Source organism: Catharus ustulatus, chromosome 6 (genome assembly GCF_009819885.2).
Source record: "Catharus ustulatus isolate bCatUst1 chromosome 6, bCatUst1.pri.v2, whole genome shotgun sequence".
Lineage (NCBI taxonomy): Eukaryota > Metazoa > Chordata > Aves > Passeriformes > Turdidae > Catharus > Catharus ustulatus.
Window position 1 is genome coordinate 62,067,034 of NC_046226.1, and position 20,731 is coordinate 62,087,764.

General features: G+C 38.6%; 1 non-coding gene across 1 annotated transcript; it reads left to right on the forward strand.

Moving 5' to 3' along the window:
* Nucleotides 1-2,514: 2,514 nt before the first annotated feature.
* LOC116998392 lies at nt 2,515-20,268 on the forward strand. The gene is made up of 3 exons (XR_006163011.1): nt 2,515-2,709; nt 3,875-9,039; nt 16,895-20,268. It is a non-coding gene; the product is annotated as an uncharacterized LOC116998392 (transcript).
* The last annotated feature ends 463 nt before the right edge of the window (nt 20,269-20,731 follow it).

The window sequence follows — 20,731 nt, forward strand, 5'->3', positions numbered from 1 at the left end:
TTGATGCATGAATGCAAAAAGTAGGAATATAGAAACAAATTTTGTTTCTGGTAGATCATAACTTGTGGGAGAACACTTGGATCTGTTGTACTGTAGCTGCACAGCAACTCTGTCAAAAGCTGAATATGTAACAGGGAGTCTATTCCAGTTTTTGGACATGCCCATCATTTCAAAAGCCTTGATTTCTCAGTGTGTCAACTGGTTTTTAATGAAAAAAGACAATCCCATATTATTCAATAGGATTGTTTAGTTCTTAAGTATGTGTTCTACTTATTTTTACTCTTAGTTCTGTTTGTTGATACTCAGCTGATGTATGTCAATTTGCTATTAACCATTCCTGTCTTTTAGAGTTAGCATTTTTAGAGTTTTAGTAGATCGTTTCTTTTCACAGCAATAGTCAATGGAATTTCTCTGCATTTATGTCTGTGTGACAGAAGTCAGGATTCAAGCTTCACAATTCCCTGTGACACACTTCATGACTGTATTCTTCAGAAAAATAATTGTCAGTACTCTGCAGCATCAGACATCAGAAGGGCACTCTTCCTACTCTTATCCAGAGGGCCTTGGATACACATTTCATGAATCTTCAAGATCCTGACTTTTTGAAAAGCACAGTTTTTCCATATTTGTTTCTTTTTCCTGTTTTTTAATGTTTCTATTTTAATCATCCCAGTTCTGCTTTGATGCTGCAAGCGGCAATTATACAATGCAATCTTTTGTGCTGATTGTTATCCTTGTTTAAGTGTCTTCTGTTTAATATTGTCCAGAGACTTTGGTCCTATGTATTATTCTTGGTTATGCATTTTCAAAGTGTGACTGAGTTAAGGATCTGGTCAGTCCAGCAAAAACTCTGGCATTCTTTTTCCTCTGCATTCCTGAAAGGAAATAATTATGATCAGAAGTTAACAGACTGCCTTTGCCCTCAAATTTCAGTAAAGTTTTCTTTTATCTACTGTGTTTTAGCTGAATTTTAGCTACCATGTCTGGAAAAAGGTATTTAACTCTTTTCTGGAAAAAATCCAACCCAAACAGGTTGAGGTCAGTCTGTTATATTTTATGAGACAACTTTGTCCCTTCAGCATGGCTGAAATCTAGCTTTTGGAAGTCTGAGGACTTCTATCAACTTCCAGATTCTTTGTACTCGAGGTTAAAATTCTACCCATATTTCTTTCCATCAAATTACAGTAATTTCACGAATACAAGCCGCACCAATTTGACCAAAATTTTGGTGGAAACCCGGAAGTGCGGCTAATATTCCGGGGCGGCTAATACATTAACAAAATTCTAAAATCTGCCAACACGGAAGTGAGAGCCCGCGGCAGCCCCGAGCCAAGCTGGAGCCCGGCCGGCCCCGGCAGAGGTGGGAAAGCCTGGCAGAGGCGGGGCCAGCAGTGTCGGGGGCGGGCGGCTGAGCCTGAGCCAGCAGGGCGGGGCAGGGAGGGCGGCAGAGCCTAAGCCAGCAGGGCGGGGGAGCCCGGGAGAACTGGGGCTAGCAGTGCAGGGGAGCATGGCAGAAGCAGGAAGGCCGGCGGGTGGGGCTGCCTGGCAGCGGGGGAAGCCCAGCATAATCGGGGCCAGCAGCGTGGGGGAGCCCGGCGGTGCGGGGGCCTGCAGTGCCGGCCAGGGCGAGGAAACGCGGCGGCGGTGCAGACGGGAGGGGGCGGCCGGCGAGCCTGGTGGCGGCGGCGGCAGCCCTGCCGGCGGGGCGAGCGAAAGCGGCGCTCGCGAAAGCGCCGCCGCGAGCCGCGAGCCGCGAAAGCGCCGCCGCGAGCCGCGAACCGCGAGCCGCGAAAGCGCCGCCGCGAGCCGCGAACCGCGAACCGCGAGCCGCGAACCGCGAGCCGCGAGCCGCGAACCGCGAGCCGCGAACCGCGAGCCGCGAACCGCGAACCGCGAGCCGCGAGCCGCGAGACGCGAGCCGCGAAAGCGCCGCCGCGAACCGCGAGCCGCGAGCCGCGAGCCGCGAACCGCGAACCGCGAGCCGCGAACCGCGAGCCGCGAACCGCGAGCCGCGAACCGCGAGCCGCGAACCGCGAGCCGCGAAAGCGCCGCGGGGCGGGCGCGGCGCTCGCGAGGCGCGGCGCGGGGCGAGCGAAAGCGGCAGCGGGGCGGACGGCGAGCCCGGCGGCGGCAGCCCTGCCAGCCGGGCGAGCGAACGCGGCAGCGGGGCGGTGCTGACGGGAGAGGGGGGCCAGCGAGCCCGGCGGCGGCGGCAGCACCACCCGGCCAGCCCCGCCGAGCCGTGGCGCTGAGCTGGGCCACCCGGCCCCGTCGGCAACCATGAGCGGGCCGAGCCTGCCTGGCCCCGCCCCGAGCCAGTAAAGCCCGCTATGCCGCGATCCTCTTACTAATTGGCCAATTTGTGAAAGCTGCGCACGGATTCTCGCGACGAACGAAAGTGCGGCTAATATTCGGGGTGCGGCTTATCTATTGACAAAGACAGCAACATTGTCGAGGCACCGGGGGTGCGGCTTATAATCCGTGCGGCTTGTATTCGTGAAACTACTGTACTACAAATTACTGTAGGATGAAACTCGAGTAGCTGCAGACAAAGTTCTTGGGAGTTTATTGTTTGTGTGAAATATATTTTGTCTGAGTTTTGCATGTACTTACCCTTTCTCTCATCTCTTTATAGCAGAAGGAAAATTTTACCAGTCTGGATCTGCATGTTCTAACAGAGAAAGGCTTTCAGAAGGTCTAACACTCTGGGTAAATTTGAGTCAGCCTATGTCTGGAAGAATGCAGTGGTAAAAGTGATTCACAGAGTGTGGATGGAGCATTTTACAGAGAAAATACTTTCTTAAGCATTTAGTCCCTCCTGACTGCTGGAAGAGAGCTTTACAGAGCAGACTTTGTCAAATCAGGACCTGCAACAATTTTGTTTAACAGTTATTTCTAATGAAAACAAGTTTTCTTTCAAAATATTTTAGAAACCAGTTTACAATTCAGTAGATAATTTATTTGGTTTAAGTGTCATTTCTTGGTTTTGCTATTAAGTTTTAAAAAGGTAGATAAATAGTTACAGTAGAGCTTAAGTTACAGGAACAGTTGGTGGATAATTAATTGTTATTTAGTGATTCATTTTAGTCTCTGATCAGAATTAACGCTTCTCTTAAAAATGGACTCAGGATACCTTTCTGCAAAGTTTGGTGTTTTTTCACTTTCTTATATCTCAAAACTATCAGAAGGAGATATCACTGAACTTTCTGAAGTACCCCTACTTTAAAGGAAGAGATCTCAACAATGAAAGAACACTTATATAATATGTTAAGCAATTCAGTAATAAGAAAATGTCAAGTCAATGACAATTTAATATACTCTTTGTTACTGCAATGTTTGCAGAATATCCCCTCTGAATCATACAGTAAAATGGTACAGATTAAGGATTTAATTATTAATAAATTAATATATTATTAATAAATTTTAGTATTCCAAAGTCATGGGACAAGTGGGAAGCAGATCACAGTTAGTGCACAGTAAATCTCTTGAGGTCAGACCATCATTCTAAAGATATCTTAAGATAAAGGCAAACTTAATTTTTTTGAAAACTAACTGAAAGAGACCAAAATGCTACAATTTTTTTTCTTTTGCTAAAATGGAAGGGAACAAACTGTCGCTTTTGACAATGATTTTTTTTTTTTTTTTTTAAATATCAGAAGGAATTCTGTATTTAAATATCTTTCTTACTGAGAGTGGTTGAGAAGTATTGGAAAGTTTAGTCCAAAGTACTTAAGGGTGGTTGGACTGGTAGATGTGGGAATAAGCTCTCAGTTTAATAGCTAAAGTCCCTATAGAGAGAATGATGAATTGCTTGATATTTAGAAAGTGACAGAAAAACTAAATATTTTTAAAATAAACTCTTTTTTGGAATAAGGACTCAGTGGTACTCCTGAGCAAAGTCAAGGTTTATGTCACTCTTGGGATGGACACAACACACAAAGCAACATGCAGCAACAGGTAAAATGTTCTTTTATTGTGTGTTCATTGGTACAAAGCAGCCAGTGTCACTGTTTTTGGGCAGACTTTTTGCAAGAATTTTGCAAACAAATAATGGTTTCATTTTTCTAAGTTCAGGTGTCTGATGTTTTTCTCTGTTCTGAGTTCTGTGTGAGTGACCTTGTCTTCTTTTTCCTTTCACGGGTAAACACAAATCTTATCAATTTCTTCTTCTGTCAGCTCACTCCTTTGGCTCACAGACCAGATGTCAGCCCCTTCCACAGGTTTAAGTTTCAGAAGAACTGGTATTGTACAATCAATTTCTGAGAAAGACAGAGAAGACAACTATTTATTTGTTTGAAACTTGGGAATGGGCTTCTCTTCTGAAAAATAATTAAGAAGCAGATGCATTGCAGAAAATGTCACACAAAAAGGCATGTCACATCCTACATCTCTTTTTTTCCCATTTATCTCTTGTTTTTGTTTTTCTCCTGCCAATCTTTCTCTCTGAAATCAGGCAGTTCAACACTTTCTATTCCACTCACTGCCATTTTCTGGCACTTGATCGAGTTCTTAAACTTTTCTGATAATTGTCTGTCAGCCTAGCACAACACTTTACAAAATTAATTGCATTCTCAACAATAACAGGCAATTTGACTCACATAGCATCGCGCTGTCACCACTTCATGTTAATAATCTGCCACTTGCCTTCCTGTTCCAGGAATATGTATGCTTTTGCCACCGAATATATTTGCCTTAGACTTTTTTCAGCTCCTTTTCTTATTTTTTTTTTCTCTACCATAGGATTTTCCCCCCAGTACCCCAGTACATTTTGTAAAAAGCCAAGTTTTATAGATTCTTGAAAAATTGCAAAAATGTTGGTCGTTTGGGGACGTTTGTATTATTGATGGTTGCTATAGGTACCTAGAGCAAGTTTTAAAGCTACTCTCTCACTGGTGTCTGTAAATCCTACAGCTATTGAGCACAGCTCAGCTTGATATGCTCTACAGTATATACTTCAGAATGGATGAATAATTTATGCAACTGAATATTTTTTTAGTGGTTTTGTACCCTTAGGAGAGCAGCTGAATATTTACAGTGTTATTTTGAATGTTATGATTATTTTCTATAGTACGTGAATGTTTTGAAAAATGTACCAAACCAAACAAAGAGAGCAGTTCCAATTTATTCTATGAAAGGTTTTACTTTTCAAGGAAAGTCTTTGCTTATGGTAGTGTGGTGGTAAAATATAAGTTGCATAATTGGAAAGTAGATAAAGTTCTTGCTGTGCAAGAGTGGTGTTGAGTGAGGAAGGAAAAGAATGGAAGGAAGCAGAACTATGTAGATTGAGATGTTAGTGCCTCTTACTAGATACTCATCAGGGCCAAAGACATGCTGAAGGTGATGTGATATGTCTTGTACAAATACAGCAGCAGCTCTGTGGAGGCACAGAAGGGAGCTCAGCAACAGGGGACTCAGTCAATTTTTGCCTATCGAGAGGTGCCATGCGGAAATCTTTGAGATTTTGTGAAGCCTGAAATGGACCACAGGAGGATTCACCCTCTTTGTGGCATTCTATACACTTGACTGCATTAGGGATGAGCTAATGTGTGGTAGTCTACAGGAACCATATTGACAGGATTAATTCTCAATCCCTTTCAGTCTTTTTTGGATGTGGAAGATTGCCTCTGTAAACATACAGGACACAGGTTCAAGCTTGGCTTAACAAAATTCCCCATCACATCGCTGGAGGCTGCAATAAGAATTCAACAAAATCAACTTGTTTAATAATTTGTGGTGATGCAAAAAGGTAAATGGATTTGCCATTAATTTATAATACAACTATTTTACTAAAAAGTGATGTTACCACATTTTTGTAAAATGTTTCAAACATTTTTCTGAAAAGTCAGGTCAGCCAAAATATTTTAGTGCCAAACATCATAAATCAAACATAACAAATATACAGATACTTAGAAAATTGTACAGCACACAGCCATTGTGGTGACCTGTTCATTGATTTCTGAATACCAGAAACAGCAGATGCATAACTGGTTCCAGGGAAGGATTGGAGCCAGAGAAAGGCTGAATTAGTATGCTCTTTGTGCTTCTTTCACTTCTGTCTTTTTCAGGAGATGAGGTTGTATCAAAGCTGTGTGTCCTGCTTCCTTTGTAACGTGTCCTAGGGAATCAGGTAATAACTCTATCTTCTTAGGAAGGATTTTGAACTTCATTTGACACTGTACCAGTTCAAGGAGAAATGTTCAGGTTTTAGTTTTGCTGTTCACGAGAGACAAAGTCAGGTTTCACTTTTGCTCTTCAGCAAATGCAGAAATTTTTTCCTACTTAGGTAGAAGGTGAGTTAAGCTAATATCTAGAGAAGCATCTGATGAAGGGAAATGACTGGCATTTCAGTGAAACCTGTAACTGTTGCATGCATGCAGTAAGTGACAAGAAATAATATGTGGCATTTAGGGTGATCTTTAGAATCTTTAAGGCTTTAAGCCTCTAACACATCTGCAAGAGCATCTTAGAGATAAAGAAGGTAGTGAAACTTCCCAGGACCACCATGGGAATAGAATGGCTTAACTTACATGTATTGATACCAATATCCTGCTTAATATAAAATTTCAGCACTTCAGCTGAAGCAGAAAAACTCCTCTTGGCTCTTGAGATTACCCTTCAAAGCATCCTACACTAAATGCCAACACTGCATAGAGAAACAACTGTTGCTACACAACGCACCTCTATGCACACCTACAATCTCCTTGTGATGACAATGAAATGAGAATGTATTATTATACTTGTACAGATCATGGGTGATTTTTTTGAGCAGATAATGACACATACTCCTACTGTTTCAAATGATGAGGAGGAGTCAACACGGAGAGGTATGTGAAAGTAAACCTTATGTTTGCTCCCCTTACCAAGTGAGCTTACAGAGCATCATCTGCTACAAGAAGAATTTTGAAGTACTGGCTTTCATAAGCAGCAACTTTTATAGATTTTATATTGATATCGAAACATGCCATCAGCTTCTTGTTCCCTTTTATGTGCAAGTCAGACCATGAATACCTCAAAGCCTGACATGGTTTAGCCCAGGAAGTTTTGCACTTTTCCAACTCCTATCCTCGTGTTGTGATGGCTAAGACAGTGTTACAGATTTTGTGATAAAAAGCTGAGGAGGAAGACTGTGCTGATGTATTTGGTTCTCTTTTTACTTCAGCAGAAAGCAGTATTGTAGAAGACACAGGTGCTACAACATTAGTGCCATGATACATTATTCTTGTTTTCAAGTTTATATGTAATCATGCAAGTTTTTCAAGGACATTTTACAGATTATGCATACCACCATCTGCCTGTAATTAGAAATATCTGTTTGTGTTATGTGGCATCATATGTGTTATGTGACATTAAATTTCTTCATTATGTTAGGAAACACTGAATAAAGTTTATCTCAAAACTAGATAATACCCATAGTATTGAATATAGGAGAAAATATGTACAGTAAAAGTGCAGTACAGAGCTGAGTTTTGGATTCAGTATGAGAATACCACGTTGATACCACAGTGATGTTTTGGTTTGTTACCCTAAATCCAGGACTTTTCAGTGTCCCATTTCCTGCGTGGGCACAAGAGACTGGGAGGGAGCATGGCTGGGACCGGTGACCTGAACTGCCAAACGGATTTCCATCCATAGAAGGCTGAGTCCAGTACATAAACTGGGAGGAGTTGGCCAGGAGGGCCTGATCACTGTTCAGGGACTGGCTGGGCACTGACCAACTGGTGATGAGCAGTGGAATTGTGCATCACTTTTTTGTTGCCCATCCCCCTTTGGCTTTGTTGTTACCTCTCTTTTTGTAATCTCCATTTTCTTTGCAATAATTATTCTATTTTTCAGTATTTCAATTATGAAACTTAACTTCTTGATGGAAATAGCTCAGTTGATGAGAGCATGATGCAAATAACACCAGCATGGTGGGTTCAGTCCCTGCATGGGCCATTCACCTAAGAGTTGGGCTTGATGATCCCTTCCAACCCAGACTATTTTGTGACCTGCAAATGAAGCTTCTTCTCCCCATCCTGCTGTGTGGTACTTGGTTGCTGGTTGGGGATTAAACCACAAGACTTGCATTTCAGCTGGAAATATATTATATTAGAGGAAAACCCTGTCTAAGTTTATCCACTGGAAAGACTGAGAACCTGTCAGTGCTCTTGATAAACTTTAGTGGATAGTTAAATTTTCTCTTACAAATGGACACCTTACTGAATTTCTCTAGGGTCAGTATTGATACTGACCTTTTCCCCTCGGCTTTTTTGGGAAATGTATTATATCCCCTAAATGATCTCAATGATAATATTGCTGCTATGAGGCTCACAGTACAGTGCTCTGTAGGAATGTTTTAAGTTTTACATTATTGGCATCACTTTAAAAGCAGACCAGTATATTAAGCTTTCAGTCTTAGAAGATTTTCTTTGAATTATTCAAAAGTCATTTAGCTAATATATGCCATCTATATATGTGATTTCCTCTGGCTCTTTAGGTGCTTCAGAATAACTCCTTATCACTGTAAAACTGCTCACAATTATTACATCTCTCATATCGGTATAGAAATTAAAATACTTGAAGTGTATTACTACACGGAATTATATACATGTAAAATCCAAGTTATTATTTAATTATACTTTTCCTCATTTTTGCAAAAATCTATTTGCAAAATCTATCTATTAAAAATTTATGACAGTCTCAAAGCATGTATTAAATGGTAATGAATAACTATGCTGATACAAATGAACAAATAGTGTTTTGTGTTACTTTTATTAAAGTTAATGGATCAAAACTGAAGTTGTTGGTGTCAGTGAGACTGGTAACTTTACTTTTCTAAGACTTGGCTCAAGACCTGTATTTCTTGATTCAACTTGCTCTTTATTTTTCTTTGGAAGACAGTAGTTTTTAAATGATGGTGTTGGCAGAGGTGTAATAATAACTGTGCTTGTTTAAACAATTTTTCAGCTTCCAAGACAGTCGACTGTCCTGTTTTGGAAGGAATAAATGCAAACTGTCTTAAGGCTCTCTGCTTAGAACATGTTCCAGTTGTGTTTCCAGGTAATTTGTTGATCTCATGGCTTAAATAAAAGGGAGTTCTGGCAAGATCCCCAGCTTATAGTTTACTTCATTTTTCATCGCTATGTTTACTGAATAATTTATTTTAAAGTTTCCCCAAGCCCAAAGAAGTTAAGCCCTGTTAACTCTGATCATCTTTGTCAACATCAAATACAGTAATTTCATGACTATAAGGCACACCTTAAAGCCTAAAATTTTGATCGAAACCCAGAAGTGCACCTTATAATCTGGTGCACCTTGTATATGGACAAAGTTCGGAAATTTGCTGACAACCCGGAAGTGCGAGCTGCGAGCCGAGCAGCGGGTCAGCGGGGCTCAGCTCGGCTCGCGCGGCCCCACGCAGTACAGCGGGGCTCCGTGTGGCTAGCGCGATTCCGTTCCTAATTCGTTACTTTGTTGCGTGCAGATCCTCACTTCAAAAAAAAAGTGCGCCTTATAATTTGGTGCGCCTTTGTCACGGTCTGCACAACCTGAGCAAGGGTCGTGATGGTTCGTTCGACCACAGGGAGCAAATGACAACAGTAAGAGACTAAGGTTTTGTTCAGCAGCAAGCAGCAAAGCAGTTTATTGAGGGCCAACAATAAGTTGGGGTTTTGGGGTAATGGTGAGAAGGAGAGAGATAAAAAGATGACAAAGTAGAGAGAGAGAGAAAGACAGAGACAGAGACAGAAATAGGGGGAATAGCTACCAACAGATGGGACATCCTTGGATCATCCGGTGATGTCTTCCATCCGTGGGGAGAAGTCTCAAAGTCTCTTTGGAGAGTAATAATTTTATAGTCATTTTCCAAGGTGAGTGGCCGCTGACCAAAAGGTGGGGAGATTTATGGACTATTGTGTTCATAGGGCCGTGGCTTCAAGAATCAGGTGCAGAAAGTACGGCTGTTCTAGCCCCATACCTGCCCGAGTCCGTTGTACCATGACAGTACAGCACACACACCTCTACACAGTCCCTTGGCAAGCATCCACCTTGGCCAGACCAGAACTCCTGCCCAAAGTGAGAGGTGGGGTCCAGGGGTCTCAAGGGTCCCAGTGTCTCAGTCTCTGACGATGATTGTGAGGCAGATCAGGCAATCTTCAGACTGATCCTTACAGCCCTATATATGGAAAAAGTTTGGAAATTTGCCGACACCCAGAAGTGGGCTTTATAATCTGGTGCACCTTATAGTCACAAAATTACTGTACTTTATCGTCCAACTTTGTCATATATTTATTTTTCTTTTATTCTTGATTTTCATTGTATTGTTATTGTCATCATTATCTTCTTCTAATTGTTAATGTACAGTTTCAGAGTATGTTCATTCAAGTATCCTTCTGCAGATTGTAATGGCAGTTCTCGAATGACTGAAATTTACCTTTTCATACATGAAAAAGCTTTGGTAATAAATAATTTTTAAGGGTTTTGGCAGGGGCTCTGTGTGTAGTAGTTATGATGAAGAAACATTTGACAGTCAAAATATAGATTTGCACAGGATTTTTTCAGACTGCCAAGTGAGGTGTATAGGGGTGGGTGGGTACACACATGGGATGCATGGACTCCTCCTGTAGATTGAGTTACTATACTTATGGCCTAAATATACAGTTAAATTGTTGTAAATTTGTTTGTGTTGCTGGTAAGTTAGATTTCTGTAGAAATTATCCTATAAGCAGAATGAAAATATTTATTGCAAGAGTTGTATGCACCAGAATTTACAGAAGAAGGGTCTTTGTAGAATGGATGGAAAAAGAAATCTTTGCATTTGGGACTGCAGAAGTTATGAATCATATAGAAAAAAAGTGCATTGAAAAGATGTCTGTTTCAATCTTGCAAAAATATTGGAGGACTTGCAAGAACATAATATGCTGAAAAAGGGACAGGATTTTATAGAACAGGTTATAGCATGATTGGATTTTTTTTGGTTTGTGCAGAAAGTTGATCACAAGGTTTGTATGAAGAGCAGGGTATACATAAATAGTGCTCTTAAGATAGTGTCGTCATGACTGGCATATCAGGGATTTCAAAACCTCTATCTTTATAATCACATATTTGCACTAATATCCAGTTAGAGGAAAATCTTGAAAATAAACTGAATGATAAAAGATATGAAACATGACCAGGAAGAAATGTGGATTCTACATGTACTGTAGCTGTAGTATTAAGTTAGAAGTAACAATTATACATGTATAGAGGACTTTAGCATGCATTGAAAACCATATTTTCGTTGTCTTAAAAATCTATGTAAAACCAGATAAAGTATGCCAAGCTGTAGTTAAGGTTTTATAAGGTACACAGAACAGAAGCAGATTGTTTAAAATCCAAGAAAAGGTGAAAAAGGAAGGAAGAAGCTTTTGTGGTAGAGAAAGATGAACACTGGAGATGGAAAGAAAGGTTCAGAGATGAAATGAGAAAGGGAACAGAAACTGGAGCAGATAGGCTGGATTTGCTCTGCTGTGGAGACACAGGGCTATAAAAAGTAGTTAAGGTGCAAATTAACATAATTTATGCAGAAGTGACATTCAGGCCAAGCAGAGACAGTGAGTGATGCTAGATGTGGACAAATGCAGATATTACAGTAGAGTAGCTAATTGAGCTTTTTTAAAATGCTTGATCCTGTTTTATTTGCCTCTAAGAGGGAAAGATACTGTTCTACCCTAGATTCACACTGTAAACACCCCATGATAGTTAATAAAACTGTTCCTTTAATTTAATTTTAGCACAGCAGATTCTTCAACTCATAACTAAATAAAAATGTTGCGTTCTGAGCATGTGAAACGGGGGTTTAGTTTCTCTTTGGAAAAATAAAATGTAACAGCTCTGAAGCTTTTGTGTGTGGGCAGAGGGTAGACTTTGCTTTAGGTCAAAATTATGAATGTCTTTTTTATATATACTGACTGGTATTTTGTACACTTATAATTCATTCATTTGTGTTTAAGTACATGTGTAAAGGCTTATGTCTTCTGGGTTTTATGCAGACTTGATAGAAACTGGAAAAAACCAGAATTTTGGCGGCTATGTCCCAAAAGTAACATACTTCTTCCATCTAACCACCACATACTGGTTTCATATTGCAATTGAGCTAGTTAATTTTGGCCTGTCTATCCTCATAATGTCCTTAAAAGTTCTAATTCCTGTTATTTTTCTTCTGATTGTTTTGTTTTCTGATGCAAAAAATTCTGGGAATTATTTTTAGTTCTAGGTTTATTTGCAGGCTTGTAATTTTAAAAGGGAAGTTTTAATTTATTTATTTTTAATGTTGGTTTTTAGTTTATTTTTATGAAGCCGAGGTAGCTAACATGTATCAGAAGAGGCATGATTGTAATTACAGTGTTTTTCATGATCATCCTTAAAACTTCCACAATAATTAGCTCTTATGTTGGAAACTGAGAGGCTCAGAAAATGAAGGAACAGCTCAATGAAGGTGACCTTGACCAGTGCTTGACAAAGGCTGTCTTGAGTTGTGATGTGGATACCACACCATGGAATATTGGTGTGCAGTAGTGGCTCTGCTAAGATTCTCTTCCTCACCCTGTAGGACTTCAGTAAGTAAAAGAAAACGTGACTGAAATTCTGTACAGAAATAAAATTATATTGTCAACTGCACATTTTATTTTAATTTTGATATATAACTACAGTGAATTTATCAAACAAACATGTCCTTTATATAATTGCAACACCTACAGATTTGCCTTAGAATGAGGTGGGGTCTGTGAAAGGCTGCTTTCAAAAAGTGGTGGAGGAAAAGATATACTTGCTCCACAGGATTTCATTGTCAGGGTTCAAAGCTGGGATGGATAACATGGTATAAAGGTTTTCTTACTTATTTCTGTACACAATGAATTATACATTTTTTTCCCATTACCAGGGTGCAATGTCACTCTTTCACTACTGTTAGAGCAAGACTCAGAATCCACACATCTGTCAAGCTTCCTTTCAAATGCAAACTGTCTTTATCATCTGTGGTCATCACTTTAAGGTTCTATTGATAAGAGGAAAGAAATATTTCCTTTTCCACTCCACTTTTCCAGCTGCCCATGCATTCTGCATTCGGTAAGCTGCAACATGCTTACCACACAAAACCAGGTAAGGTGCTAATGGAAAAAAAAAGCCAATAGTACTCAAACCAGTATCAAACAGTTCAGAAGGCTCATGTGAGACTCCAGACAAAGCCTTTTCTTTCTGATCAGGAGCCAGAAGTAACAATTTAATGAGTAGGCTTTTACACCTCTGCAAGGTACTTTGTCTCCTTTTCTTCTGTTCTTCCAGTTGCTAGTGAGTAGTTTGATAAATTGCTGTATTTTTACAGCAACTGAAGTGTCAATAGCTGGCTGATAGTCCCTAAATTAAAAAAAATATGGACTATATTGCATTTTTTTTTCAGATTTGTTTACAGCAAAGCTCTGATGTTTTCATGCAGTCTACCAAAACAACTCAATAGCCAAATTTTAAATCTGGAGAATCCTTTGTCCATAAAAGTACGTCTCTTTATCCTCTCTTGACTAGACTGCTAGAGCACTTTAATTGCTGCTGTTGGTAGAATGTGTGGCAAAGGCCTTTCTTCATCAAAGTAATATTTCTTTTAACACTGGAAACATAGTGTTCAGTGAGAAAAAAAGACTTGGAAAAAAGTCTTTTTGCTAGCAGTCCTACAAGCCTACCTAACCATAAATCTCACCATGCACAGATGATGGCTTTGGCAGGTGAAGCTTTTTTAATGGTCTCATTAGGATTCTGTATGTGAATCTTACTCCCAGAAAGAGCTACTGCTTCTCTTTGCTGGAGAGTAGCCAACTTTGAAGCTTCAGGTCTTTGGGAATCTTCTTTCTTGAGGGTCTATACAAAAGGAGTTTTGTAGGCTGACTATAAATGAGAGTTCTCAGCGTGTTCCTTCAGAGTACTGTGTATGAAGATGCTTGTCTTGAAACAGGCATTTTCATCCTGTCTGCTTCTCTAGACAGAACCTCACTGAATTTATTCAGACCATTCATCTTCCCTGTAGCAGGTCGACATGAAGTATTAATATATTATTTCAAGGCAGCTGCTAATCCATCACAACAAGGGAGAGAATGTAGAAAGAAGGGAATGGAAAAATTATGTGATGTCCTCACGGTCATAAACAGAGAAGAGACAGAACCTGGGCGCTCTGGGTTGCAGGTGATTTGAGCTAGTCATGTTTCTCACCAAATACAAATGAAACAACTAAACACAAACTAATAAAAAACCTCAACATTTTATTTCATTAATGCTTCTTTTCAAATCTACTATTACAGCTGACATTCAATATGTTCAGTAACTGGATTTGTAGCTTCTGCTTTCCTTGAGAATTTTTCAACTGTAAAAATATATTTAATGAGTTATTAAGGCCTATTTTTCTCTTTTGTACTTCTCAATTAAATGTAAGTGCCCTGTTTTAAATGATACTGAACAGGTAGAAAAAAGTTAAACTGAAGAAAGACTTAAAAAATAAAATAATAATAAAATTGAAAGTGTTAAAATGCCAGACAGAAGATGAAAGCAAAATTTACAGTAAATACATGTTACTTCAGTTGTCCTTTAGTGATGAAATGAGAAATCTGATCATGATAAAACTTAATATAATGGTGAGAACAAATCTTCAGGAGGGAATAATGAGATTCCATCATCATTAATAGAGAGTAAATCCTGCTGGGCAACTGACATATGACTTTGCTTCTGGCTCCATTAGGAAAAGATGTCATTTTCATCTAGTGAATTTAAGAACAACTTGGACTGCAAGTGCAAATAAAATGTTTGAAACATCCTGAATTGCAATGTGCCAAATACAGAATGTCATGTCTCAGGTTGTATTGTGGACCATCCCTGTTCTCAGCACTGGAGATAATTTTGCTCTGCTATCTGTGCTCATTTTTTCCACAATATGTATATTAGCAGAGGGGAGAGGAAAGGCAGCTTAATTACATCTTTTTGATCCAAGGAATCTAAATGACAATTAAACTTGCTTAAGTGAAAAAGAGCAGTACAGTCATGCCTTTATTCTCATAGCTCTGTTCCAGTTGAAATTATTAAGGTATCATCTTATTTTATGGTATCCACCAGCAGACTTCTTCAAAAATTACTCTTTTTGGAGGATGCAGTGAACAACATTTTCCCATTATAGTTTTCCCCTCCTGGAACTGTTCCCTATAATTCTAAAAAGAGCATCATTCTTAAACTCAGAAATATGGTACAAAGAGTCTTCAGCAAAGGATTTTATTTTCTTCTGCAAGTCAATGGAATAAAATGCTGAACAGTAGTTTGAACTGAAATGCAGGGTGCTTTCATTATAATTTTCTTGCAAAACACTGAAAAGCTTGATTTTCTTTATTGCATATAGTTATAGTGAAGTGACAAGAAAATCTCTTGTAGTACAGATAGCCTAGATTTGTCATAATTCCCAATGGTACAGTGGCATGTACTTTATTCACTTTTCCTTCTGCAAAGGGAAAGTAAAAAGAATAATTATAAGTGGGTAGCAGAAAAAAAAAATGTACCGACAGACATTTTTTAAATTAGAATTTTAGAGCTGTACATGAAAAAGTGGAAGAAAAACAATGAAATGATTTAAATTAAAATTATATTCATAAGAAGTTATTCAGTGATGAACTTAGAGGTACAGATTCCTGTGAGTCTTCAGATGAGCAGAGAGAAGATGGAGAATCTTTTAGATCTTGAATGCCAGCATGACCTGTAACAGCAGTCACCTTTAGAAGAACATTGGACTTTGTAAGAAAAGCATAGTGGAACCTGAAATAGGGATCATGAAGTCTATAAAGCTGCAGTGGTGTCCCCTCAACCTCTGCATTATATTTAATAATTTCTATGGCTATTGTGTGTTTTGTGATTGCACTCCCATTGGGCTGCCACAAGAGGACTTGGTAGGGAAGAATCAGGAAAATAACCTTTTTTATTTTTTTTCAAAGTACAGCACCATTCTCTCCTCCATACTGATGTCCCAAATTATTCACCCATTTTAAGCTTTATAAATACTTTCCCCATTCTTAATTTTTTCTTATAGAAAAATCTCTCTGTGCTGCACTGTTCAGATTGTTTCTTCACAGCATTCCCTACTGTATTTCAACTGTCCTCAAGTCTGATTTTCCCTAATATGTGACTGAAATCTGAATAATCCTGTTGGCTTCTGTAGGCAGTCCTCAAATGTCATGGTAAATCTCGACCCAGATCACCCCAGGATTGTGCAGGAAGGATGTCAATGCTTTCACTACCCTAATGCCTAAGACGAGACTGAAGTGCTGGTTTGAGGGGTGCACATAACAGAGACAAATGAAGAAAGGTGTTTCTGTAAGCAAGTCTTCCATTTCATGTGAAAAACTCCAATGGTGTCCTTTATTAACAGATCTTAAAGTGCATTAGCACAGTCAATTCTATATTTCATTTGATAGAATGAAACAGTGAGGGTTAAATGTATTTACCCTACCTCTAAATGTTACCATTTAAAAATCTTTCCGTAAATATCTATTCTGTTTTTGAGATCCTAACTTCTAAGCATTTTAATCACTAAAATGCAGATTTATGGGAATGTCAAGATGCTTACTTTTAATCCATAAATTGATTAAGTAAATTCTTGTCAAACATGAGTATCCTATTAATATTTGAGAAGCTATGTTGTGTGAACACCAGGAAACCCACAGGCTCGCAGGGCTACACCAATATCTGAAATTGAGTAACTGCGTAAGAAACTAATTCAGGGAGGGATTTGTATACTACACGTTACTATATGTGTTTTTATTTGTATGCTCCCTTTTTTCTACTGCTGTTCCATTTTTCTTTGTGGTTGGTTGTATGCTGCCTAATATTTTATACCTCATCTTTTCTCTATTTATAGGATAATTCAAACTCAGTAAAGATGAAGCAAGCCACACTTTGAAAGCAAGTCTTTTAAAACCTACTTGTTTATCTCCACTTCTGGCTTCCTGCAGTAGGCTGTGTCCCTTCATGTAAAGTGCTAAGTAAAATCCATCCAGCATTGCAATAATATTCAAAACCCCAATGATGCTGCCCTCATTCAATGCCTATTGAAACAAATGGAAATCTCCAACTAATTCTAGTGAACTTTGATCAAATCTTTCAAGCCAGTGTGAGTATATGTACCCCTTCAGATGTGTTAAAAGTTGTCTGAGATGGCATTGAAGGATGACCAAAAATAATTGCAGCATTTTCAGAAGATGGAACAGCAACTACGGTCCTGGTATTTGCATTAAGGGTGAGCAGATCTTATGACTATGTGGCATCTCAAAATCTACTTCTATCTTTGGAAGAGTTGCAAAAATAGTTCTGGTTTGCAAAACCTTATCCATGTTTTAATTTATTCGCTTTTCAAAGTGATTATGAACAAAATTGTGAAAAAAATATGTGAAAAGGACCCACCAAAAGGAATAGATGTGCACACAAACCCTAGAAGCTACTGACCTACATGCACCATTCTGCATTTTTTCCCTGAACTAGATTTTCACTGCACATCTTAATTTTTGGGAGGGTTTCCTAATAGCATTCTTGGGTTTTTTCCACTTTGATGATTCTCTTTTCACCCTGTTTGTTGATTGGATAATTTTTTTTGAAACTTCTTTTTAATCTGAATTGCTTAAGCGAAAATGTTTCAAACGAGCAAAAAGAATTGGGAGTTATCTTGTTTAGATATCATGTCAAATGATGATTCATTAATTGTAGCTAGACTGCATAAAGGTATGAGAGAGTAATAAGGGATGATATCTGGTGTTAGGAAAAAATGAAGGAGGAAAGGAAAAGGTTTTTTGCAACATTTTTTACATTAAAGCAACAACCAAACTAATTGACTATTCATGTTCCCATATCATGGGATAATAACATGTTGAGATATTTTATCTCAACATATTAACACCAGGTAAGGGGTTTCTCTCTTGTGTTCTTGAGAATCCCTATTCTTATTATCACAATTCAACACTGTAGTGTGTGATTTGTATTCCATTAATTCCTGGAGGGTAGAAAAGATCAGGAAATAAACCTTTCCACACAGGTAAGATCAGCACAAGTACTGATTTTAGAACAGGTTACGAATGAGAATGAGTGGTGCAGACGGTATGAGTGAAATTTGGGGAAGAGGAAATTACTTCTGTTCAATTCGATCATAGATTAAAAGCTGAAAACCCAAGTAAATTCTCAGATACAAAATACAATACCATAATCCTTTAATCACATTAAGCAAATAGTAGATTTTTATGCCAGGGGAAACCGTCAGGAATGTTAAATTGGATCTCCTGTGCAGCAAAGAGCTACACTTTCCACTGAACTGGGCTATGTCTTCTGGTTTCCAGAATCTGGAAACAATTCTTTAATTTGGGATTTAGTTGAGACCAAATTCACATTGAATATCCCAGACATTCTACATAAGCTGAAAGTAAAGCCTTTCTTTCCTATACATGACTTGATCATTGTCATGAATGTAGATAATAAAATGACTTTCCTTATCTCCTCAGGACCACAAAAAGCAATTAGCCACAGTGCTATATGTAAACAAAAGAACCATGAAATCTTCTAACTTATAATCACATAAATAATTAGAAGTTTGCTTATAAAGTTATATAAAATATAAAACCGGATTCTTTGTGGGAATAGCTAAAAAGCCATTGACAGGATCCCATTTCACCATTGACCAAAAGGATCACAGATGTGTAGATCCATTAACAAATGGTCTCTAATCAGAGGAGGGATAGATGAACAAAAGTACTAACTTGTGTCTCAAAGGAGAATAATTTCAATGGCTTGATAGCTATGGTATTCGTGAACAAATGCATATCTGAATTGCTCTCTTAAAACTTACTAAGATGCTCAGAATCTCAGTGATCAATGAGATGCCTAAGAAATCCAATTGAACAAAAGGACAGCATGGGTCAGGGCAGTTTGCTTTCCCTGTTTAAAGTACAAACCATGGCTGGACAATTCACGTGGCGTTTTCCTGCTTCTGTACCACCCTGCTCCCAAAACACAACTCCAAATTTACTGTGGAAGCTTTGCTGGGGCTTAAAGTACTCTTGAGGCACACCTTTGAGTAATCATCTGGTTCAGAACATTTTTAATTAGAGTTTTGATGTATCCTTCAATTAGTAAAGAATAAGACTTTTTGTTGCTTATTCCTTTTACGGTTGTGCAGAAATATGCTGTAGGGATACAATGGATTGATGGATGCTTTTTGCTTCACTCTTATGAGTTTTTCTGAGATGTGGGTTAAATTATTCACTTTTTTCCCCTGAATGTATAATTAACTATGACTTATACTGAGATTTCATTGCATGGTAACATAATGCCAGTTATTTTTATGTCAAACATATGTTTTTCATAGTGGTTAAGATAGTTGTGGGTTGCAGTTAGATTTTTACCATGCAGTTATTTCTTAGATTTATGTAATAACTTGCGCAGATTTTTTTTTTCCAACTTAAGCTGTGTCAGGAAAGATAAAGCCTGAATTGCAGGTATTACAATTCTTTAGGGAAATCTAGTCCATGTTGCTCTTCCTCTTGATTTTATTACCCTTTACTGTAAATGTAATTTATATTAAAAAATACATAGGCTTTTTTGTCCGTGTATTTTTACGTAAAAAATACGTATCAATAAAACTCCAGCAGAACCACACAGCCACTCTTCCATTTTAAAGCTTTCAAAATAAAATGGAACTTCAGGTTTCTATCCCAGGGAAAAGGTGACCCTTTAAAAACTGAAGTAGGTAAATAGATCTTATGCTAGCTGGAATGAAGAAAGCTCTCTAAAATAAAATGGAGCAAAAAACAGTGGCACTGTGGATATATAACCTCAGACTTTTGCAGTCTGCAAGTGCTTTCATGCTTGTGTGCTCTTTACTTCCTTGTCTGACTGAGATGCAGTGTCCTGTATGACCAGCTGACCACTCAATATTCTACTTTTCCATAGCACTACCTTCTGACAGGGGAGTCTGCAAATATGTGAGAAACTGGGGAAATTGCAGAGGAGGAAAAAACCCAGTGGCAGAACGGGAAGGCACAGCTATTGTGATGAAATGTCAGAAATGTTAAACTCTTATCTCACACACACACATGGATGTTAATTTCAGCTGTAAGTCTATTACCCAGCACATCAATTTATAATCTTATTTCCCTGTAAACCTGCTTAATTAGCTGAGCATCTGGGACCTGGTGTTGCTCTGTCCATTTATGCAGTCAAATAAAAGACTTTGTGAGGCTTTTAATGAAATCCTGGAGTTTTTCATCTGGATTACATTTGGTTACCACTGGACTGAGTTTGGCTCAGAATGTGCAGTTAAAAATTGTTTTCAGTTCCTTTAAATTCAGACATAATAGTTCCTTTAGCATTTAATTTATGGTGAAAGCTTTATACAGTAAAATATTTTTAATTATTTTGAAGATAGAGAGGCTGTAACCAAAGAGTTCCAAGTGATTTGCCTGAAGCAAGATGATGATTGTCAAAGCCAAGATCAGGATGCAGAGAAACACAGCTCCCATTCTCATGCTTCATCTACTGTATGCAGTGACCCATGTGCATTTTTTAGCACATTTTTCTTCTATGTAGCAGAGGAAGAATCACAATATAGTTAATGCATATACATGCGCTAAAATGTACTTTTGTTTTAAGTCTTAATAGTCTCTCAATACTGCAGTGTAACAAAGCATGTTATTATTTCAGTTTCATGCAACGA